Raw genomic sequence first — 5,848 nt, 5'->3', positions numbered from 1 at the left:
TTTTCCTGCTAAGGCTGAGCACGTGGCCTTGTACCTCCATGATGTGTTGGACACGACGCAGTCCCATTCCGCGGTGGATTCTTCCATTTACGGAATTCAGTGGGCTCACAATTTGGCTGGCATTCCTTTTCCTACTGTCAGTCCCATCGTTCATTCTATTAGTGGAGCTGCCAAGAGGTTAATTGGAACACGTCTGGTTAACAAGAAGGAGCCGATTTCACCTGATATGATCACGAAGCTGGTTGAATCCTCTAATTTGGACAAGTTGCTGGAACTGAGGAACGCTTGTATTTTTCTTTTGACATTTGCCGGATTTTTCAGAATAGAAGAAGTGTTACACATAAAGTATGGTGATGTTATTTTCCATGATGGCTACGTTGCTATCAATCTTAATATAAGTAAGACTGACCAGCTTAGGAAAGGTAACCAGGTTGTTATTGCCGAAAGTCCAAATAGTGTTACCTGTCCTGTAAGGATTTTCAAGCGTTATTTATCTCAAGTTGAGCGTTTTCCTGTTGACGCTGATCATTATGTTTTTAGGGCCCTCGCTAAGACTAGGTTAGGTCATACCCTAGTTTCAAGGATATTGTTCCTGACATAACGTCGTTTAGCACGCATTCTTTAAGGGCATGTGGTGCTTCTGCTGCTGCTAATGCAGGTGTTGAGGATAGGCTTTTTCAAAGGCATGGTAGATGGAAATCAGTTTCTGCTAAAAATGGCTATATCGATGATAGTTTGGTTTCTAGGTTGTCAGTTTCCCAAAGATTGGGTATTTAGTCCCTTTTCTCGTATGTGTTATTACCTTATTTACCCTTTCTTTGTCTCTGTTTAGATCCATTGTATCAGATGACTGACTGACGCATCATAAATAAACATTCACATTGAATCTCTCGTGTCAGTGTAGTCAGAATTAGGCAATTTTAATTGAAATCCGCCATCTTTGTTTTTGTGTATGCAAACGAGGCTATGACGTAGGATTTCTTCGGATGACTAGATGTACTGGATGTAAACAAAGAAAACACAGGCGAGGACGGCGATACTTCGTAGAATTGAATCTTAATCCAGGTGGTAAATTGTACTGATCATGATTGGTTCCACCATCAGAACAGAGTTACCTCGTGGTCGTTAAATAGGGTTTTATATGTGAGTTGTATCCAGGAGTTTTAGAAAGCGAAAGAGAGTTTGCAGTGCTATCCCGCGCTCATTGCTGTAAAATAAACGCCTAGAAAACAAGTTTAATCCGTGTACCGTGGCTTTCTACGAGACCCCTGTGACAACTTCAAAACAAACAATCGATTGTTGCCGTGTAAATCGTTTCAGTAGTTTCTATAAAACTAACAAAATTTAACTACATTTTAAGTTAAGTTTATTTTACTGCCTGGAAAAGCGCATTCATGTAACAGTGAAAGTCGTCTATGTGGTGCACGTGCTTGACTCAGTTTTCTCGCTCCAGTATAATGATATTTTGGACTGGCTGACTGATATTTTAGTATGAAGCGAATGTCACTAAGACCAATATTCATATACCCAAAGATCACGCTTCTAAAATGACAGATCCGAACAGACAACATAGCAGTCAGGTTTTCAGGTTTGAGAAATCCATCTACGTTTTATTTCGCTGGCTAACTTTTCTTTAAATTTTCATTTTCTGTTGGAGGCTTCGGTGTGTGTCTAGTTTCATCTCCCTCGAAAGCGTACTTGAGCAGATCAAAACACACCCCAACAGTGGTAGTTGTTGTGAGTCTCTGTGAAAAAGCCTTGCTATGTATATTGAGCAACATCTGAAGGTTTCGTCGACCTATTCTAAACGATTCCCCGTGTGAAACCAAACAAATACGTTTGCTGAAGCATCAAAGACGGCTGTCGCACAAGTAAGAAACTGAAAAAGAAAAGGCGGCACGCTAGTCGAATATTTCTATGTCGCATGTTCAAGGTTTTTGTCTTGTGGCTGATTTTTGCCGCCCAGTTTGATTGATGAGAGGATCTACAAGTATTTAGTGGCTTGAGTTCCTGTCACATTTATGGCCTACTTGGCCTACTGCCTCTTGAACTACAAGACTGTTTGCTATAGTTTATCTTACATTAGAATTTTTTAGAGCAGAAAGGTCACACAACATTGGCCGTATTTATACTAGAGGACGTCTAAGACGTCCAGGAACATTAAACGCCTGGCCGTAAGTGCGACTAATATAAATACGGGACGCACTTAACTTCGACAGCTAGAAATCAAATTCACAATTTTCTTCAAAAGATACTAAGATTTAATCACCGAAGAGACTGTGTGCACTTCATTGCTAAGTGCGTCCCAGTTTAGTGCGTCTCGTCTTTATACTAGGTGGCTTAGACGTCTGAGACGACTAAGACGTCTGTTAAGTGCGTCGTTTAAACGCACTTAGGCCTAGTTTATACGTCGCGCTATCGTCGAATTTAATTCAGACGAATTTAATTCAAGGTCCTACTTTAAAATAAATTCGTCGATAGAGCGACGTATAAAACGAGTTCAATTAGTCTGTTAAATTAAATTCGTCTTAGACGCTTTATCTGTCTTGAGGAGACGGATAAAATATCTTTAAAGCGTCATCAGTTTATCCGTCGCACCAGCGTCGCGTCGAATGAAATGCATACATTATTTTCGTACATTATAAATTATTTTAATGAGCCCGCACCTACTCGAAGCGGGCGATTGGTGGACTTTTCGTCTACTGCGCATGCCCTGAAGGTCCCCTTGGACATTTGCGCGCCCTTTTCGAGAGTTACGATATTTTTTGTTGCCCTGGCTCTTTGGAGAAAAAGTCTATCATCTTGTTGCAGTAATTGTGCAAGAGAAACCAAGTATTCCTGGATAACGTGTGATAAAAGTGTCTGTGTTCGATCGGAATGTTCGATTTCTGAAGATAACGAAGAAACAATCGGATGGCAAGCAAACAAACGCGTTGGGTATTGTCGGGAGTGTGCTGCTCGTGGAGAGAAAATTCATGAAGACTTTCAGAACGACGTCGGTAACAAAGGTGATTGTGAGGGGTAGCATAATGTGAAACAAGAAGAAAACTGTGTTGAGCAAAGTTTGTAGATAAATAAACTAGTCAAAATTGTTCGTTATTGCGCGAAAAATATGTAAATTGCCATACTTCTGGAGGCTGCTGCCTCTTCATCAGTGGATAAAAATCAACTGTAAATGTAACTGTACAGTTGCTTTTTATCCACTGATGAAGACGCAGCAGCCTCGAAACGTATGGCAATTTAAATATTTTTTGCGCAATAACGAACAATTTTGACTGATTGTGAGAGGTATCTTGCATAATGTAGTCGCAAAGAAGAAGAGTCAGACTCGTTTGAGGAAAGTGAAAAAGTGAACTGTGAAAGCGGGAAAAGGAAGAAAAGGCTTGGGGACCTTGGGCGAAGAGCGTACTGGAAGGAGAATCACATCACTGATATGATAAATATCATTGTTATTGACGACCAGCTGGTCAAGAAACCGATATTTTGCAATACCAGAAAAGCAAGCAACACTGAAGCTTACGAAGTGGTGCGAAAACGATTAAACGTCGAATACAATAAGGCCTCTGGAAGTGATTTCACTTTCCAAGTGCAGCAAATGAGGAATCAATTTAAGTCGTGCATCAGTATCTGTAAGCAGATTTGCACGAAAATGAAGACTGCTTCGGGTATTGAAAGGCTTGTTGAAGAACGGGGATATGGCAAATGGTTTGATCTTCTCTATGCACTTGTGAAAACTAGAGATTCATGCCAACCAGAAAATGCATGTGAACCTTCTGCACATATTGGAAATGAAAACAGGCAGAATACTAGCACAAACGAGGAGGAAGTTGATGATGATGACGATGCAAGTAACATAAATAACGTTAGGAATTGAAGTGGGGAAGTTTCAAACAATAGAAAATGTTTTTTAGTGAAGAAACCTGCTACCAAAAGAAGTAAGACCGAGCAGATGGAAAAAAAGGTTGAACTACTTCAAACTACGATCGAAAATGATCCCACCAAAGAACTTGTGCAAATTTTAAGGGAAGATATGAAGCACTCCAGGAAATGAGGTACTTTCAGTTGATGTGTGGCCTGTTAGCACCCAATGGCAATCCAATTATGCCACTTCATGGTAATTTTAACTTTTACAGCAAGTTCAAATTCAGGTAATTTTCACCATCAAAGTCATAATTTTGCACAACAATCTGCGCCCGTTCCAAGAGCCACTAGTAGTTGTCGTCCAAGTACCCCATCATATGGGTATTCACCCTCTACAATTCTTTCTAACAGTTCCAGTGATGAACAGTCTCTCCTCCATCATGTTCAGTCGACTATGGCATCACAAGGACAATCTGGCATTTCACAATTTGAGCAATTTTGAAAGCATTGGCACTTTGATATCTTATAATCAGTTGTTTGAAAAAGAGCTTTTTGTACCATGCCTGAGATGCATGGGTTTATTCCTTTTGATAACACTGTGACAAACGGCTTTGAAATGAAATATATTTTTGAAAACAGTGTGAATGCATGAAAGACAGTTTGTAAATTAAATAGGAATAGGTAGACCCTTGCCTCTACTGGCTTGACCATGAGAAATATTACCATTTTCCACAATGGTCTTGGACCATAATAATCAGAGTTTCAAATTTTTTTGTGTATCTCCTTGAAGGCAAATTAAGAAGAGGTTCTTATAATACAATTGAGGTGACACGCTTTCCTTGGGATTTTTGATTTTTGACGGCGACAACACCTTTAGACTTTTATTAATTAAGTTAAGTTCAGTTGGTGAAAGTTGAAAATAAAATGAAGAACAAATTGATCAATGATGATTTACATTTCCAGTACTTGTTCTTTTTCCTCCCACAATTTATTAGTTAGAGTCTCCCTTATTGCTCCAGCTAAACGAGATGAATCATTCTTCTCATATAGCAGTTGCGCATTTGAAGCAGATCTCGTATTTCTTCTCTGGTCCTTTTCTTCAGTGTGAAGGGGTCAGTTGTCAAATCCAGTTGGGCAGGAAGGTTGTCCTTTCTATTGATGCAGATATTGTGCAGTACAATACAAGCAAGCACGCCCAGTTTCACGGCATCTGGTCGATACAAAACTCTCCACCTACTCTTCAGTTGACCATAGGCTCGTTCAGTAACTATCCTTGCCCGACTAAGACGACAGTTAAAGTAACTCTCTTTAGGTGCTAGCATTACCGTATGGTTTCATTAACCACACTCTAAACGGGAAAGCAGAATCACCCAAAATCATGGGGTAAACTTCGGTCCCTTCAGTGACTTGAGATATTGATGGTATGATACTGTTTTCAGTAATGTTGTGCCACAAATCAGTGGACTGAAAATGATGGAATCATGCGAGTTCCCTGGAAAACCAACACTTGCCCATATGAAGTGACCCTTTGCGTCTACGATGGTCATTAACACAACAGAATAAAAGTTCCTAAAATTATGATACTCCTTGCAGGCTTTTGGACCGCTAGGAGGGCACTGAATGGAATTGTAGCATCCATCTATAGCGCCCCAGCAGCAAGGGAACTGCCATGCATAACGCTGCCATATCAACCATTTTCTCTATAAAATTCTCTCTGGTGGCTGGAAAGTTCAACTTCAAAGTGCTCCTGTCACATTTTAATAGGGAACTGGACAAAACGGCAATTATTTTCGAAATCCTGAGGAAAAGTTTTAGTAATTTAGACTAACATTTTCTAGACCGTACTTTCCCTTCAAGCAATGGTAATAATTGGCAACCGGGTTATATGTAATTTGTGTTGCCATTTTAAAAATTCCTTGGTCCCACAGATCGAGCTTGGCTGCGTATGGGCAATGAATCATGAGCTGACGCGAGCAACTTTTAGAAT

The sequence above is a fragment of the Montipora capricornis genome, chromosome 10 (genome assembly GCF_036669925.1).
Source record: "Montipora capricornis isolate CH-2021 chromosome 10, ASM3666992v2, whole genome shotgun sequence".
NCBI classification, from domain to species: Eukaryota; Metazoa; Cnidaria; class Anthozoa; order Scleractinia; family Acroporidae; genus Montipora; species Montipora capricornis.
Note: the sequence above shows the minus strand (reverse complement) of the source record.